Genomic DNA, 19,842 nt, shown 5'->3' with positions numbered 1-19,842 from the left:
TAAGACTTCATAAATTGAGCAGATTTCTAACTTTGGTCACTTTATGACCAAAAAGAACAGCTATGTCTCATCATATCTATTATCTATCAAAATTAAAGAAGACAAGCTAAGTCCTGCTAGCTGGAATGAAATCAATGTTTCCATGGTAATGTTTCCATGGTGACACAATCCAAAGATGGCCAGGATTTAAAATTTGTAGAAACTAAATGCAGTCAGTTTAACTATTTGGGTTAGGACTTCTTTACCATGATTAGTTCGTGGTCAACCTCTTGTTGCTGGGTTAGATGCACATTGTGTTGTGTTAGGCCCTCATTAGCACGTCGGAGTTGATGGTTCCCTTCGGACAAGTGTTGATAAAAATCAGAAGTTGATGGCCTGGATTTTTTTTTCCTTTAGCTGCAGCAACAAAATCTGCCTTTCTCACTGCGCCATCTCTTATAAGAAGGCGGCCATGAGGCAAGCCACCGCCGTTTGTGTACAAGACAAGTCCATCTACTTCTGGCTGCTCTGGATCATCTGGATGTGCAGCTTCAACTCCTTCCTGATAGTCTCTCTACAATATATAAATAGCAGTTACATTCATAGCCTCACACACAGACACACTCACACAAAGTAAACAAGACAAGATTAGAGTATACCATGCGGTTTTTGTGCTTTCTCGCTGGGGATTACTCCACTACTTCCATTGCTGTTCATATTCTTAGCACCTGATTTCATCACGACATATGTGTTCAAAATTGTAACCTTTTCGGGTCCATGTACAACTTTTAGTAATTAGTCATCATGGTTCTAAATCTAAAAATGGAAACAATGATTATTGTACTCAAGAACAATAGAGAACACTTACAATGAATTGTTGTGTCTCTGCAAATGGGCGTGAACCCCCTCTGTTTTGAGCAACATCTTCATTAGACAAGCGAGAATCTTGGGCTTTTGATCTTTTTCCTTGAACTCATCACTATCCCGGTATGCAGCAAGAAGGGGCCAAACATCCTCTTTGCACCATTCTACCCTAGCATTTAGGTACTCATTCTCATTGAGTTCTCTACGACATGCAAGAGTGTCATCAAGGATCTCTCCTTGGTTCTCATAATGCAGCTTCACACCATCGACACGAACTTGGTACATTATATTCCGCACTCTCTTCGTACAATAGTTCTCAAGAACACGGGCAGCCTCTCGCTTGTGCTCATCAGCAAAGTGAACAAACGCTGCAAAGTGCACAACAACAAATTAGTTCACAAAAATTGTGTGTAGGTCTTATATGTGACTCTAATTACCCAAAATTCCTTCTTCACTTTGTGTGCACATGTCTCTCCTTGGTCGTTAGTCTTCTCATAGTAATCAACCCATGTCGTTGCTGGATATAATTCTCCATTGCCATCCACCAAAGCACCAGGGTATTGTCGTTTCAGAATACATCCAAGCTGGGTGGTGTACTTGTACACGAGTATAGTCCCTGTACTTGAATTGCCTAAAAAAAAAATATTTGTTTAAGTATGAGAACTGCAATAAGATCAAAGACAAACAATATGCACATTTAGGAATTCACTTACATGTCACCCCGAGGTATAAGGACTACTTTCCGTCCTTGTAGAGGATTTCTCAGCTGAGTTCTTGACCTCTTGTGCCTCCCTCTTGTTTCTACAGCCACTACTTTAGCCCTTTTAGTACGAACAGAATCAGTGCCCCCAGAGTTAGTCTCTAAGTCTCCATTACCCACTGAGTCGGTGCCTTGTGAGTTATTCCTTCCTTGTGATGGGCTGATCTCCATGACGAACTGGTCATTTCTTTCAGCTGCAATACCACCAGAATTGGTTCTTTTGGTTGTTCCTTTCGCTGGGCTGATCTCCATGCCGAGCAACGCTCCTTTGGCTGCTGCCTCTCCCGGTACCTTGGCTGCTGCCTCCACTAGTACCTTGGTTGTTGCCTCCACTAGTACCAGCACTAGTACCTATACGCGACTTCCTTACTCTCTTGTGTCGAAGCCCCTCCATCTCCTATAATCAAACACAAGCTTTGTTAGCTGCTCCTACCAATGTTAAAATTAATCACATATATAAAGCACATACAGAATCAGGGAGAAATAGCAAATTAAGACAATACAAGTGAACATGTAACAGTAGCAACATGATATTAGATATTACAGCTGTTCTCAAGAAAATTATAGTGCGACAACAAAATTACACAAGCTACATGACAAATTAAACACATAACAGTAGCCATATGATATTAGAAATCTTCTGGGTCATAAGGTGTATGATCAGCAAGTGGGACTTGAAGCTCATCATCTTCATCCACTTCATCGTCTTCATCCACTTCATCTTCTGTTTTTTCAGCATCTTCACCATTGTCTTCACCTTCAAGGTTGGAGTTGGATATTTGTTCTAAATCTTTGGTATTAGTTATCTCATCTGAGATAAGGGATGTCAGATTGTCAAGATTAAGATCCAAGTCAATAGTGAAATTTCCATGTTGTTCTTCCTCTTGAAACACCGGGGCATCATCTATGGGCCCTTCGGTGGGGTTAGATTCAGTGGCATTGTCACTTGTCTACACATAGCCACGTGGAGGGACATGATAAACCACTTGCCAATCTATAAGATCTGACCTTTTCTTGCATGCATATGACAAGTAATATACTTGAATAACCTGACTTGCCAAGACAAATGGTTCAAAAGTCTGCAACCTAGATGTGTGCTTAATTTCTACCAGTCCTAAATTTGGTGAGCGCCTAACTTCGGTTGTTAGATTAAACCAACGACAATCAAATAATACAAGCTCTAGCTGCATGCTGCCCTCCCATTTAATTTTGATGATGACTTCAATGACACCATAATACTCAGTGACATTGCCTTCGTCATCGGTACAAGAGACACAAACACCAGTATTTATAGAAGCATTTTCTGATCTTTTGTTCTCATACTTCTCGAACCGAAACCTATAGCCGTTGATATCATATATTCCATATGATGTAACTTTTCGCGGAAAACCATAAGATAGTTCAGACAAACAATTATCAGTTCCAGAGGTCTTCATGCACTGCAAATGTAATATGATATGTAAGTTTTCAGTGCATTAATTTTGTTTGAAGGATTTATTTTGAAAGGTTAGAAAGATTACTTCATTTCTGAACCAATCAAAGAAATTGGGTCCATTTCTTTTGCCACGACCAACTTTCTAGACATTTAATCTTAAGTGACAACGCTGCTTGTCATTTGGTTCAACTCTAGTGCTCCTCCATTCTTCCTTTTGAAATTTGCTAAAACGATAAAATAAAGAACTCCTCCTGATTATTGAAATACATGGATAGGATTCTCAGAATTGGATTATTAACAAGAAGACTTACACAAAGAACTCGTCCATCTCTGGTATGTTGGTTAATATATACAGGGCAGCAGCCTTGTACTGATCAGGTTTGAGTATACGAGATCCTTGAGGGTTCGTGTATCGGCCTTGGTATTGAAAGATATCAATGGTGCATGAACTATCATTGGAAGGGCCATTCTCATCATACCGAGGAGTCTTATTTCTGGCTGACCGAACACCAGCCTTAAAATAAATTGAGAGAAAAAGAGTTGCCTCCTCAACTAAGTAAGCTTCAACAATGGAAGTCTCAACACGTGCCTTATTGTGTACCTTCTTCTTAAGATCCCCAATAAACCTAAAATACATGTTTTATCAACAATTTAGCTTGAAGGATGAGAATAAATCATTGCACATTGTGTGTTAAAAATTGGAAATTTACCTTTCGAATTGATACATCCATCGGTTCTGGATTGGACCTCCTAGTCTAGCTTCATAAGGAAGATGCACAATTAGGTGCTGCATAGGATTGTAAAAACCAGGAGGGAATATCTTCTCCAATTTACAGACTAGTGCTGCCACATTCTGTTCTAGAGAGTGCACAATATCCTGGTTCAATTCTTTTGCACACAGTTGACGATAGAAATGACTCAGCTCAGCCAAACTAATCCATATATTTTTTGGAAGAAAGCCTCTAAATGCTACAGGGAGTAAGCGTTCAATAAATATGTGAAAGTCATGACTTTTGAGGCCAAAGATCTTTGATTTCTTTAGATTAACACCAAGCTTGATGTTGGCTGCATACCCATTTGGAAACTTTAGTTTCTGAAACCATTCTAGGACAACTGCTTTGTCTTCCTTCTCAATGCAGAATTTGACCCCAGGCTTCTGCCACTTTGCATTGTTGTTTGGATCAGACAAATGCAAAGCTGGACGGTGGCAAATTTGTTGTAAATCAAGTTTGGCCTTCCAAGTATCTTTGCTCTTCTCAGATATATCAAAACATGTGTTCCATATTGCCTTAGCTATGTTTTTTTCATTGTGCATTAAATCAATGTTGTGACGGAGAAGTAATTTATTGAAGTACGGAAGCTGCCAAAAGCAACTTACATGGCTCCAATTGTGTGTTGAATTGTACCCTTTCTTATCATCTACAAGTCTATTCATTTGGTCTTCCACTTCAGCTCCTATCAAAGACCTAGGTGCAATATCATGTATAGTTGTAGCCTTTCTAAATGCATTCTCTTGGTTTCTGAATTCATGGTTTTCAGGTAGGTAGCGTCTATGACAGTCGAACCAGCAAGCCTTTCTACCAGCTTTGAGTCGAAATTCTTTGATATCAGACAAACAGTTTGGGCAAGCAAGAACTCCATGGGTGCTCCAATCAGAAAAGTTTCCATAAGCAGGAAAATCATGAATTGTCCACAAGTACGCAGCCTTCATGGTGATATTTTTTTTGACTGAAGCATCCCATGTATCTACCCCCTCCCATAACTTCATAAGTTCATCCACTAAAGGTTGCATTAGAACTTCAGTCAACTTCTTTCCAGGGTGTTCAGGCCCAGAGATTACCATGGAAAGGAATATGTACTCCTTCTTCATGGCTACTCCAGGTGGAAGATTAAGTGCAGCAACAAATACAGGCCAGCATGAATAAGAGGCAGTAGTTAAGTTGAACGGCGTGAAGCCATCAGTTGCAATAGCTAATCTAACACTTCTAGGGTCACTAGCAAAATCTTCGAAGTCTTTGTCAAATTTCTTCCATGCATCCCTGTCACAAGGGTGCACCATCTTCCCTGATGTGGACTTCTTATGAGACTTCATTAATTTGCTACATCCGTGTGTGCATACAATCTTTGTAGTCTATCCGTAATGGGGAGGTACCACAATATTTTCCTAGGGACTTTGTTTCTGTCATTCTCATATCTAGGGGTTTTACAGAAGTCACAAATGTATTTATGTTCATTCTCTTTGTAATACAGCATACAATTGTTATAACATACATCAATTTTGACATATGGCATTCCCAAACCTTCTAACAATTTCTTTGAATGGTAGAAGTCTTCAACCAAATTAGAATCAGGAGGAAGAAGCTCATGGATTAGCTTTAGGGTATCATCATAATGTGCAGTAGACATGTTGTATCGTGCCTTTAAATCTAGCATCCGGGCTACAATTGACAAACTTGTATGCTGTGTGTTGGTATGAACCTTATCATCAACAGTGTCAAGCTCCTCATTGACAATGTGTGGTGTATGTTCAGTGGCTAGGTCATGTAACATATCATTCATGCGGTCCCCTACATCACTAGTGTACCCCATATCAACATCATTTTCATCATTCACAATAGGTGTCTCACCATGGGCTGACCATGTTGTGCAGTTCTCCATACACCCCCATTTGGCCAGATGCAACTCTACATTCTCCCTTATGTGCTCATAATCATTGCGGCACTTCATGCAAGAGCAGCTAATGGTACCATTTTCCACTAAATTTGGCAGAGAAAAGGCACGATCTAAGAACAACTTGGTTTGTTCTACCCATTCAGTTGAGATACTTCTACGACTCCAACCACTATACATCCATTCACGATCTTCCATCAATCACACTGTTATGTTCTAAAAGAAAAAACAACACACTCAATAAAAATATAGTATACATGCAAAGGAGTGTAACATATATATCAAAGCATCGATGCATTGCATATCACCATATAACAAGAAACAACTACTCAAAATTTTAACTTTGCAGGATACATTTCAGAATGTTACAGAGTATTCGATTTCTTGATATTTACCTTGTCAGATTCGCAGGAGGCTGAACACAGAATGGAGCTTCGGTGCTACAAGCGTCGTCTTGGAGGTGCGAGCTTCGGCTAGTCCGGAGTCCGGGGCGGAGTTGTATGGCGCGGGAGGGAGAGAGAGCAGCAGCTTTGAGTGGCGTTGGGGGAGGGGAAGAGCGGCGGCAGGAGGATGGGGGAGGGGAGAAGCAGCGGCAGGAAGATGGGGGAGGGGAGAAGCGGCGGCAGGAGGATGGGGGAGGGGAGAAGCGGCCGCAGGAGGATGGGGGAGGGTAGAAGCAGCTTCGAGTCGCGTTGGGGGAGGGGAATAGCGGCGGCAGGAGGATGGGGGAGGGGAGAAGCGGCAACAGGAGGATGGGGCGCGCGGCCGCAGCGCGGGGAGTCCGGGGCGGAGTTGTATGGCGCGGGAGGGAGAGAGAGCAGCAGCTTCGAGTGGCGTTGGGGGAGGGAAAGAGCGGCGGCAGGAGGATGGGGAGGGGAGTGAAGGGGCGCGTAGAGCTAAACAAAAACTTTTCCTACGCGAACTCCCAAGATCTAGCCGAGGTAGAAGGCCACGAGGATTACCACTAGACGCGCAGTTGCGGATTATTGATGCGGCGCCTTGATGCAGTGCAGTCCCTCGATCCGATCCAGCTGATCCAATCCCGCGATCGTCGAAGTGCTGAACGTACAGCACCTCTGCCGGTATCCACACATGCGAGGAGGAGCTCCGGCGGCGGACTGCTAGGTCCGGTGCGACGGTTGAACTGAATCGGGCTAGGGTTCTCAACGCATGAGAGTGGAAAAACCGTGCCCCTTAGGCATCCCACGCTCCTGCTTATATATCGAGTGGAAGTGGGCTCCAAGCCTTGTGGCCCATCCACCCTGCGAGTCCAACTCGCATTGTCAGCCCAATTCCAGTTCGGGTCCAACCCGACCAAATACTTGCTCCCGCTCTTAAGTGTGTGACCCCGCAGGCTCATGGCGACTTGGACACGATTGGAGTCCGACTCACAATCGATCAATCGGTAGCGGCTCCTAGCAGAACGTGCCGACTCCCAAGTACCATCGAGTCATGACGACGTACCTTCCAATGTGACATACGTCTTAGTCCCTTTTGCCTCACGATATACCTTGTCGAACTATAGGCGATTAATCGTCATCCATTTAATAGTTCAACTCTCTTCTCGATCTGTGATATACGATTCATCCGACTAACTCTTAGTCGATCGACCCGGTTAACAGTTAACCAAGTCGCGCATGGCCATGCTTCCCGAATCATATCACTCGAGAGGGCCCAGAGAATATCTCTCCAGTCGGAGGGGCAAAATCCCATCTTGGTTATCCACATCACACAGCTTGATTCTCAGTCAACCCGAACTCTGCCTTTATAACTGCCCTGTTACGGAACAACGTTTGACAGAACCTAAGTTGGTGATCCACAACTCGGATTGTGCGATAACCTCAGGTCTAAGGATTACATTGATTGAGACATGCAAATGACGACCTACTCGTTGCATCTCAATATGGGTCAGTCCGACTCGCTAAACTCTTTAGCCGAGTCCGTGTAAGCTGGAATGACATCACCATGCCCATGACAAGTGGAACCGAGTCATCAGCCAACTTTCACATTTGTCTAGATTATGTGTCCAGCACAACCTCAATGACTAAGGACAATTTAGTATGAACAACATGAATACATAGTTCCACAATCAAATCACATATTCAATGATACATATCAGATGTTCAAACAAGGACAACTTAATAATATTTATCAATACATTGGGAATTACATCATACATGATTGCCTCTAGGGCATATTCTCAACAGGGAGAAACGGCGGCAGGAGAATGGGGCACGCGGCCGTGAGTGAACGCGGGATCCCCACAGCACGCGACCCTGAGTGGCGGCGGCTGTGAGTGGTGGCTGCAGGAAAGGTCGCGGGGGAGGGGAAGAACGTCGGCGAGTGGGGCTGTGCGGGGAAGGACGGGTGATCTGGGGCTGGCGGCTAGGTGGCGTGGTGCTCGGGGGAGGAAGGGAATAGGAGAAGAGAACGGTTAGGTTTTGGGGAGGAGAAGATGCGACCGCATATTTTTATTTATTTGTTCTTGTGTGCGTCTGTACAACGAGACTTATTTCTGACGTGGTTTCACAATTTACCGTCAGAAAAATATATTTTTTTGTGACGGTGCAAACCACCGCCACGATAATAATTTGGAACCTTTTCAATTAAATTCTGAAAACTAGTATATAACTATAAAATTTGACCATACTCTAAACAAGTACCGGCATAAATCATCTAATGTACAAATGTTTTCATACAAAATGATCTAATGTTTTGGGATCAAAAGGATAGATTAAAATTCATTTGCATTACAAACCTCACACGTTCACTCCAAAAGATCATATCACTCTTATGACATGCCACCATTACAACAGCATGTATGGTCATATTTCTCCCAAATGGCTTCAAGAAATTATGGCAACCTTACTAGTACCTAAATGGATCCCTGATTGATTTTCATTTTTTTGGAGCACATTTGGGTGTTATTTGAATTAAATTTGGTTAAAATACACGTTAATTCTAAATAATAGCCAACAAGTATAAAAAATTACCATAATCAAGTAGAATCTACGAAATATAGTCCTATGCATGTTCAGTTTATTTCAGAGTGTTTAGAGCAAAACTTATGGTAGTTGCTTCATAAAAGTGGTAAAAAACAATATTTGTGACAGTGTTATTTTTGTGACGGGGACACCATAACCGCCACAAATATTTGTTTTATGTGACGGTTCACCGACACATAAATTGTTAAGACCGACATGAAAATGCATATTTTCCATGACGGGCACCAGCCGCCACAAATATTTGTTTTAGGTGACGGTGAACCGACACATAAATTGTTACGACCGACACGAAAAAAAGTATTTTTCTGTTGGTTCTGTCAAAGCCTGCCCTGAAAATTAATATTTTTGTGTCGGTAGTGATGTAGCACCGACACCAACCTAACGGATCCAACGGTGAAAAAATATGAAGTACTAAAAAGTACTACAACTGAAGTACTGAAAAGTACCAAAAAGTACCAGAATTATTGATTTATTTTTTAACTAAAAGGGCTAAACCAGAAGCCGGAAAATCAGCAACTGATTTGTGTTTCTAAACATGGCTGCATGCGGCTACAAACGCTGCCTTTTATTTCTTTATTGCATGCGGTAAATTAGCTAGGTGAGGTTGCAATCGATTGAAGCCTGGCCTGTGCGTTAATATATATTTGATCAAATACAGAGTACTCCTTCCGTTCCATAATTCTTGTCGAAATATTACATGTATCTAGACATTTTTTAGGAGTAGATACATTCATTTTTGGTCAAATTTGAGACAAGAATTATGGAACAGAGGGAAGCAACGCACGTGTAATTCAATCGCAGAATCAACTTGTACAAATTTTGTAATACCTCGTAACATAACATGATCAGGAGCATTTGTCTCTTTCAGCAATAACAGGCACAAAAAATTTCTAACTACCGCGAATACCAATGGGTCAACTGCAGAATATGATGAGCAAAAGTCCCAAAATAATAGTTCAAAGATTCCACCTTCAGTTGGCACTAATAAGCTAAGTACAAACCAGTTGGCTGGAAGATACTACACCTTTGCATTAAAGACAGTTGTGATGAAGTTGTCGACTTTTGCTAAGTATAGCAACTATCTATGCTGTTGAAATTTCACATTATTGTTTTCATCATTTAATTCCCACAGTGATAAATCTACAACAACTCCTATGCTGATTTCAATAATATCAACTCGCAAGAGACATTCAACAATAAATATATAGATACACTGATTAAAATATTGTTCAACACTCATGGCACATGCGCAGATTTCTTTACTATTTCTTAATTCACAGTTACGTCAGTGCATCGTACGTCGTCCACCCCGTCGAACGAAAAAGCGCACGACCGTGTTCCCCTCTTCCTCGCATCCCTTCCCGTTCCTCTCTGGAAAAAAAGCCCCACGACCACCGCTGCCAGGCAGGGTTTCCTCTCGTGCACCCACGCCGAATGATGCAGCGCCGCCTCCCCCAACGCCAAGAACAGGCGCATCTAAAATTCTCTCAACGTGGATCCGAAACTGATTCTTTTTCTCTCTTCTTTTCGTTTTTTCTTTCTTTCTTTCCTTTTTTTTCTTCCTTTTCTTTCCTTTCTTTTTTCACAACTTTCCGAACAATTTGATCTCCAAACAAAATTCAATCTATTATGAAACACTTTCCAAAAGCACTCTCGATTGGACTCGGACTCGAACTCGGAGAAGGACTCGGTGTAGGACTCGATGGAAGATATGGTGGTAGCGGAAGATTATGGCGTGGTGGTGGTGTGGCAGGGAGTTTGGCGGCGAAAGATTGATGAACGAAACCTGCGTCACATGAAGAACAAGAAAACCAAAAGCAAGTTCGGTCTAGTAGAAAAAATCTGAAAAACGATCCAATCTAATCCAGAACCTTGACACGATTAATGCAGCAAAGATTCAACAATGCAAATACTAATGTGAAAATTGCAAGGCTCAGATTGGTTTTTGGGACGAAGGTAACTAATCTCTATTTTTTTTATTGGCTTTTTCTGGACTATAGGTAAAATAGATCTAAACTATGGAAAAACTGGAAAAATCTCACCGAGCAACCTTAAGCTCTGATACCACGTGATGTGGGGTCGGGGTGGCCCGATCTTTCGATGAGATTGATAACTCTCGATTTGGGTAGGAGATGACGTTGACGATCCGACTACGGTCTAGAAGGCAGTGCCTTAGCAATCGATACACCAACTCCAGCGGGTTTATTGATCACGCGAGGGCACGATCAACCTGACCACGAAGGTCTTTGTTCCTGCAAGCAATCGAAGAACAAGCAAGAACAAGATAAATAGCCGATGCAATCTGAAATTGCGAATATACTATATCAAACCAATGTCTCAACGAGACAATATGTTGGAGTCTTGACGACAGTAAAACAGGTGGTCTAACCGACACACGCGATTACACGAAAGTAGCAAAGATGGCTAAACTTTATCTAATCAAAACCCAAGGCTCTTTAGTGGGGCTCATGGGGTATATAAAGGAGGAGGGAGAGATATTTTCGTCCACCTTGAGTAAGGAGGCCGAAATCCAACTCTATCTCTAACTTTCCTAACAAACCACAACTCTTTAGGAAACAGAAAAACAGATCCGTCATCTTGTTTTGTCCGCCACGGTCAGCACGAGTCGAATATCTTGATGGGGCCAGATCCGTTCTTTCCAACAAGTACTTGTTTGCTTGATTTGGACTCCGGATGCGGCCTGGGTGATTAAAACAAATTCGGGTCTCCTGACGGCTCGAACCCGAATCGGATTCAACTTTAATTCATGATATCTTTCTCTTGCAAGCTTCGAATCATGTGCCGTTTGATTTGTTGGAAAAGTAGACTTGATAGCCTTCACTTTGAATCTCTCTTTGCAGGCTATCACACTTCATCTTCACTTTGGACTTGTAAAAGTTCAATAAGATGCCTATATAATAAGATTACACAATATAGTAGCTCCGCCTTTTTGCAAGTAACATAATGAAAACAATTTGTAATTGAATTCACCTGATTATAATTGTTATTATATACACCAACAATTAGGGTTCTAATGGTCGTATCCATGGTGATCATGTCCATATCAAATCATCTTAGTTTTTCTTCTATTTTCATCTGTAATCCACTAATTATGTCTAAAATCTTTATTTTTCAGGTACAATCATCTTAGTTTTTCTATTTCCAAACCTAACTCGTGTACCACATGGCTGAACAATTTCTCTTGAGTCCCCATTTTGTAAATCCGCCCAAGAACACTCGTGCTTACAATTGTCATGGTTCTCATAGTTTTGAATACTCCCGGTGACTCTCAAGCCTATGCTCTTGATCAGAAAATGAGTGGAGCGTATAGGTAGCAATAGGAACTCAGGCTGCAGAGGAATAATGTTTAGATATGCGCGCAGACATGGTGTATAAAACTTGTAAACCATGTCTCCAGCTAGCATAAGTGCACTGTATTTGTACTCGCATCTACAAAGGAAGTACGGTATTTTTTCACGCCTTCATTGTTTGTTTGTTTTTTTACATTAATGAATTGAAGTACGACAAAGAGTAAACCTTCCATGGAGATGGTCAGCTGAAGTGCAACAATAACACTAGTTAACCAAAAATCTACACGTTACTTCCTCATATCCTTCCTTCCATGCACACACCTCCTCTATGCCCATTGACGAAGGACAAATTTTTTTGAGGTAGGGCGAACTAATATTCATACATATAACATTTAATATTTATTTATGGTTGCAACAATGTATTTTGATGTATTTTTTTGTTTTTTAATAATTTGTATGGCATTGTATTTTGCAACATTTAATATTTACGAGTACTCATAACAAGGCGGCTAAAATAAGTCTCATATACCTCACCAAAATATGAATGCGTGTTTGTGATGATCTTTAAGCTACGTATCTTTGGTAATATAATGTTTCATACAACGCTATAACAAATAGATATGGATTGTCAACTTAGGTTTCTATAACTGTTAATATGTAGTTATATGTTTTATTCTAGAAACATCTCGATAGTTACAAAAAAAAGATTAAGTAGATATGTGACATAGCAAACGAGACTATTCTCAGCAAAGATATTGTTACATTAACAATAGTATAAAAAGTATAAAATAATAAATGTATTGTGTATAAAATAATTGGATCGGGCCGGCCCGACGCCCCACCTGTGCCGTGTCTGGGCTTCAACCTCAGGCCGGGCCGGGCACGAACCGTTTATTTTATTTTTATTTTTTGGATTAATACATTTGACCATTAGCCTTCTCAATTCTGGCCCAACCCAACTCATCTTTACATTTGGCCCGTGAACTCAACTAGTTTTGGCCCAAATCTAACCTTTTTTTTCCACCTTAGGCTTGAGGGGCCTTGCTGGGCCGTTGGCCACCTATATTTTGGCCCATCCAGGTGCTGCGCACCACGCCCTGACGCCCCCCCTCGCTAGCTCGCTCCGTCCCTCATCTTCCTCCTTGTGCGAGCACCGCCGCCCTTCCCTCCCCATCCCGCTGCCGGGCGCCGCAGACCGCTGCCTCGTGTCCTCCACCGTAGGTATCTATCTCCCATTCGATTCTCTCGGTCCCGACCTCCCATCACCCCACGAGGGCACGAACCCTTTAGTTCCCCGTCATAATCTTCCCCAATTCGTAACTGAGGCAAAAATCTATGCCCTGTGTTATTTAACACTAATAAGGGGTAATTTGTTTGCAAAGGGGAAAGGTCCCAGCCTCTCAGGTCTCAGATCTCATCCTGTAGGATCCTCTTTTGATAATTCTTTCGTATGCATATCACGAGCAGCTTCATCCTATTTACCGAGCATAGCATAAGCCGTTCCAAGAGTTCAGTTTTTCCTTTGCAGAGTTTGGTTTGATCTGAAAGAAATACAAGGATGGGTTAGTTACAGAGCATCCTGCAGAATCAATATAATTATTGCCTTCTTATCCAGCCCTTTAATATATTCTAACTGTGCCTGCTGATATAGTGGATAAAACTGAGCAAGAGAAACATAAGCAATAAAAGGGAGACAAACCTCAAGAGCAGCATTCGCATTACAAATGTCAGCAGCAGGTTTCTTCATTTTTATGAACATGTTACATAAAACATTCAACACTCAGTTAGTGGATTATGTCAATAATGTAAAACTGAATGAACTGTCAGATGACATAGGACCTATATACTATTACAAGAGTTGCAAAGCCATCCACCTGAATTAAGACTTGCAAAGCCTGATGTAAAACGCAATCAAATTCCGGTGCATGAAATGACAGAGGTGTTTACACCAGTTTATCGTCATAGGAAGTTCAGAAAATGTAGATGGTTACAGTTCGGTGATATAGTCTTTCTAGTGTCTGTATAACACAGGATAGGGAAAGAGCAAGATGGAATCATATGGCCAAAAATGAGGTAAAACTTGGGTGCTTAAATCAACTTTTGACTGATTTGCAGTACCACTTCCATAGTTGGAGCAACTCAGAAGTGGTGCCTTTCAAATGTAAAACAACAAAAGAAACTCATGTGAGAAAGAAACTCAGCTTTCACAGGAATCATACTGAAAAACAACTTACAGAAATACAACAAGCCAAACATGGGCCAGAGAATTGAAAATTACAGCGGTTAAATAACAGATAGCACCTATCAAATAAAGTTTAAGAGTTCTGACTAATCACCTAAACAATTCTCCTGTAATGAAACCATATGGTAAGCAAAAATGAGTTACTATAATCTGACCATTCAAGGCAGCAACCCAAAAGTAGCACCCTTTCAAACGTAAAAGAACAAAACAGAACTTATGTGAAAAAGAAACTCAAATTTCGCAGGAGTCGTACTGAAAAACAACTTCCAAAAAATACAACAAGCCAAGCATGAGCCAAATAAGTGCAAACTATAGCAGAAGAAGAACAGATGCCACCTGCCAAATAAAGTTTAAGAGTTCCGACTAACAACTTAATCAATTTTCTCCTGTAATAAAACCATATTGCAGGCATACATGAGCTCTATAATCTGACCATTCAAGTCAATTAGATGAACCAATTTCAGATGCACAAAGAAACAGTGTAATGCATAGATAATTCCAGTGCTGGGTTGATATGCTCTGCGCTAAACTAACACATAATGCATTTTTAGGGCCCTGTGGCGAAGATTTCAGTGTTCATTCAGTTAAGTACGACGGTGATACAAAATGTTGGGATCTCTATTGCAAAAACTTATTTAAGGTTCAAACACCAGCTGCAGCCATATGCTTCATAGATACATGTAGTAACATGAAGGTATACAGCAATAAAGGGGAAGAGGGGTGCCGCTGCCGTCGTGCGCTGATGTGCGCACGCCACCGCCGCCCCTCCGTTCGCGGGCGCGAGCCGCCGCAGCCGCCGCACCGCCCGCGGGCCCCGTCGCAAGCTCCGCTGCCCCGGGCACCTCCGCGCAAGCGCCGCCGCTGCCTCGAGCGCGGGCCGCCACCGCCTCGGCCTCGGGCGCGGGCCGCCTCATCTGCGCAAGCCTCGGGCGCGGGCCGCCGCCGCCTAGCTAGGTGGCGCGTCCGGCGAGCAGCGGCGGCGGCGTGAGGAGGGGAGTGGTAGGGGCTGACGAAAGGGGGAGATTATCGAGTCAGATCGAAGTCACGATCAGATTGTGGTCAAAGCGGCCGGTCGTGTAAATATAATTAGGATGCGGACGAACGGACAGAATTAATTTTTACGGAAGTACTGAAAAATATGAGACGGACTCAACAATAACCGTAAAAAAAAGCTCTTGTAAATATGGTCCAGTTGGACCTTGGAACCATTTGATATCACCTCCCAGCGCATGGTATTACTATTACTTCTGCAAGTTTTTACACAGGTTTTCCGCCGAGTTTCAGGGAGAGGATGTTTTTCACTTTTCACTAGTGGTTGCCGGGACTACATCGTTTTGTCTCTGTTTTGTCTCTGACTCTGTGTGATATGTTGAGTACAGTTCATCTCAGCAGCTTGATCCCGACCTCCCCACAGCATAAGCTTACAATTTTTTCTCTCACAAAAATGGCAAGCTAGGAGCTTCTATTAACGTGGAAACAGCTGGTCTGCCCAGCCAGCGCCTCGTTGGATGTTAAAGCAGCAGCAGCAGCAGCAGCGATCAGGAGGACTGATCAGGAGAGTAGCTGTCAACAGTAAACGGAGCGATGGCGGCCCTAAAAGATCCGGGCGACTTGTTTAGGTGCGTAGGCGGCCACGCTTGCGCTGCCCTCGCCAGTCGTACGAGCACCGGATCCCTTCCTGTTGCCGCAGCTACCGTGGCAAAACTTGTGGTTAAAACCGTAGCCTGCACATGTGGCCAATCTTGTGGTCAAGGGGGTTAATCCGTAGCCTGTAGCACATGTGGCTAATCTTGTGGTCAGGACTAGCCTCTTACACTACTTGCTAATGTTTGACAATATACTGAACTGAAGTCCTAACATCGATGGATTTGATTCGAACAGCCATGGTTAGGAAAGTATGTGACTTAAAACAAAACTTATTTTTCGTCAGAAATTTTACTTTAGCACCAATATTCATTTGAGCCTCGTCCCAACAGATCAGGCTCGTAACATTAGCAACCTCGATGTAATTTTTATTATGTTTACGGTGCTTTGTATTCATGCTAAACCTTTGGGTGGGCTGAAATTGAAGAGGACAAGATCTGATTTTGTATTCCTGCTTTTTAAACATATATTCCCTTCTTCTGTGGGGTTTCATTTGTGTACTAACATCTTCTCCTGGGCTCACTTACAGAAAGACACAAATAGGAGGAAGCTGGAGAAGGCTGCTCAGATGCTGGAAATGGTGATATCTGAAGCATATGCGAGGAGCTTTGGATGGGCGCCAATGACGAAAAGGCAGCTTACATAGCATGGCAGCTCTTTTTGTTGTTCTGGACGGTTTCTTTAATGGAAATCAGTGGGTAGAGCCCACTGGCTCGAAAATTCCTGCTAAACCTTTATAATATATATGGTTTATTTCTTTGAAAAATGACATAAGCTAACAAATATATATGGGTGAAATATCAGGTGAAAACCCTCGTTCGGTGCAAACCGTGAGAACTCCACCAAAAAAATTCAAAAAATTCTCAAAAAAATCACATATGTTAGAAAATTGATGCTAGAAATATGTGTAAAATTTCAAGTCTAAAGTCAATTTCATTTGGTAGCAGCGAAAAAAACAAATTCTGCATGAATAGTGATCTTTGAGTGTTTGACACTATTCATTGTAAATTTCTCTTTTTAATTTCTTCCAAATGCTTTTGATTCTGAACTTGAAATTTTGTAGGTTTGTACAACATCACACTCCCAACATATGGTATTTTTGTAGTTTTTTTTTGAAACTTTTAAACAGTTTTATGAAGTTTGCACGGTTTGCACCGAATGAGAGTTTTCACCGGATACTTCGTCATATATATGACCTATCTATATATATACGAACCAAAGTCGAGTATTTATTTCCCAATCTTCCCCACTAGTGTAATGTAATCTGATTTTGTATAATTTTTATACTGAATCAGCAACAACTAATATGGATCGGAGTGAGTAATAAAAATGCCCCCTTCGAATACTAATAACCAAAGTACCTCGGCACAACACCCTCTAGACAATACATGTACATGTCGAAAGATTGCCAGACTAAAATACTTGTTACGCCCTCTGTGACGGCGGATAGACCATGTGTTGAATGAAGGGCGTTGCACCGTGGTATTTTTGGCATTAAGATTTGGAGAGGACCATTTTTAGACAAGTCTAACCGAAAAACTGATTATTTTTTTAAGTTTATCCAAAATGATTCTAGTGTAAAACTTCAAACAAATCTGGTTCTATTGGCTACGGAAGGATATATTTGGTTAAAGTTTTACACTAAACTCTTTTTTGCTGAACTTTTAGAACAGATTTTTTTGTTGTCAGTCACACACAGGACGAATGTGTTGAGAAGTAAGCACCTCTCCCAAAACTTGTGGTCAGGACTGAGCTTCATCAGTTGCAAAAATTCCGTAGTCCATCACTCCATGACTCCCATGACCCAGCCGATGATCGAGGTAGCGTAAGATCGTGCATTATTGAGTGGCCTGGGTTGGCCATGTTGCACGAGAGCCCACGCGTGTGGGATTTCCGGTGGTCCACTCCAGCATCCGGGGAGTCGTTCTCATCGCCGCCCACAGCTCAGAGATAAGGGGGGACACAGGATCAGGTCCCATATTGTTAGGGCGATTGCGTCAAACAGTATGCAGGTAGCTTTGCTTGGGCGCCGCACTCTCAGAGCTGCATGTCAACAAAACTAAAGGGCAACATCGCAGGACCAAATGGATAAGGCGTATTATCAGATCTGTTCCTGAAATGCAAATTTTCTCTGCCTCATTTTCAATGGGAGACATTTATATATCCAAAACATATGTTCCTACGATATTGCAACAGTGTTCCCACACGCAGAAGGAACACTACCATACCATACTGCTACCGAGCCTCCTACCTATTTTAGCAATCACCTGATTAACCCCTTTCTAGACATGCTGGATTTTTACGTCTTGCAAGATGTAAAACCCGTATGAGCATTGTTTCTTACCAATCCAATAGGAGAACACTGCCCAGATGGCATTACAGCTCGTGGAGAAAGTTGAGGAGGCAACTCTTAGTTTTTCAAACATATCTTTACACACAAAAATTTGAAACAGGGTAACAGAGAAAACCAATCCCTGGCATCTTACCTTAAGCTTAAAAAGGTTGCAGAGGTGACATCAGAAGCAACTTCCTAATTCTGTTTCTTCAACCGCATATCAAATTTGCATTTGAATTTTGTAGAGTTAAAAACCTTCCTACTAGAGGTATGCAGCACTTATTGGCGTTCCGTTTAAATTTTTGTTTGTTTCTGGCACCTTTCTGTTACCCATGTTCTTATTCGGCCATTGATGTTAATCAAAATGGTCAAAGGGGTTTGACTGATCTAATGGATACAAGATCCTATATGTTTGGGGAAATATAAAACTGGAGAAAGATTGGAATTTGCCAACAAAACATAATCTCTGACTAGTTACTTTCATTTTAATAAATGGAGATGCTTGACTGTTTTAAATACTGATCATTTCAATTTTATGAACTATTTCAAAATTTATGATTTCCTTAAGAAATTGAACTTCCCAATTTGCTGGACCAAAGTGTTTATGATTCTGTAGCAAGGTATTACACTACAAAGTTTTAGTACACACCAAGGTTTCAAATTTCGTTGAAGTTTTAGTCACTTTGATGGGCTCGGAATTTTAGTCTGGCCAATCTTGTTGGTTTGACTACAATTTGACTCCGAAATAGATCATGTAAACTTGCTTTATCAGTCCACTATGCTGATTTGAACAAGAATGATTTGAACAAGAACCCAGTAATTAACTTGTGTAACTTTTGCAACACAAATTTGTGTTCGGCTACAATGTTGATAAATCTTCATGGAATTTCATACACCGAAGTCTAAAATAGTTTTCGAAATTCTTCAAATTTCCAAAATTCTGTTTATTATGGTGGGAAGTTTTGTCCAAAGCGAATCTTTAAACCTTCATACATACTGTATGTTTTTAATCTCAAAATTTTCGCTTCACCAGAACGTTGGAAATGAGAAGTTAAATGTCATGGAAAGTGATGACTAACAGATGCAATAGCAAAGATAAAAGTACACTAAACAAAAAAGAGTGAGAAAACCCAAATGCGGGAGAATGGCCTGAAAAACGGCATTGGTGTTTTTTTTCCTTGAACGCAATGACGAAGACAAGAACACATGAAGCAACGGGGCGAGAAAAGTAAATTGTTACAAACTTAGACACATGACAGAGAAATTGTATCTTTGGACTACAAAATGATACTTCATTTGTTTCAAAATATAAGGCGTATAACTTTTATTGACTGTCAAAGTTATGCCAGGTTTATCAAAAGTTGAACGACATTTGAAGTTCAAAATCAAGATCAATGTCGTGATTTTTTTTCCTAGTGTATTCATTTGAGATGTTAATGATTTTGGCGATAAGTTTGGTCAGAGTTTAAAAAGTTTGACTGTCAACAAAAATTATATGCTTTATATTTCGAAACCAAGCAAGTATAATTTCCTTCTTACTTTGGTCACTTTCATCTCTGGCTGGCACGCAGTTTTGCCACACAGCAATGACGTAATG

General features: G+C 41.4%; 1 long non-coding RNA gene across 1 annotated transcript; it reads right to left on the bottom strand.

Moving 5' to 3' along the window:
• Nucleotides 1-12,749: 12,749 nt before the first annotated feature.
• On the bottom strand, nucleotides 12,750-15,742 carry LOC104582724. Its single transcript, XR_730674.3, has 2 exons — nucleotides 13,724-15,742; nucleotides 12,750-13,565 (listed from the first exon to the last, which is right to left on the bottom strand). It is a non-coding gene; the product is annotated as an uncharacterized LOC104582724 (long non-coding RNA).
• Between the last annotated feature and the right edge of the window lie 4,100 nt (nucleotides 15,743-19,842).

Source organism: Brachypodium distachyon, chromosome 2 (genome assembly GCF_000005505.3).
Source record: "Brachypodium distachyon strain Bd21 chromosome 2, Brachypodium_distachyon_v3.0, whole genome shotgun sequence".
Classification (NCBI taxonomy): domain Eukaryota; kingdom Viridiplantae; phylum Streptophyta; class Magnoliopsida; order Poales; family Poaceae; genus Brachypodium; species Brachypodium distachyon.
The sequence above is the reverse complement of the archived record's forward strand: the minus strand, read 5'-3'. Positions and strand labels throughout refer to the sequence as shown.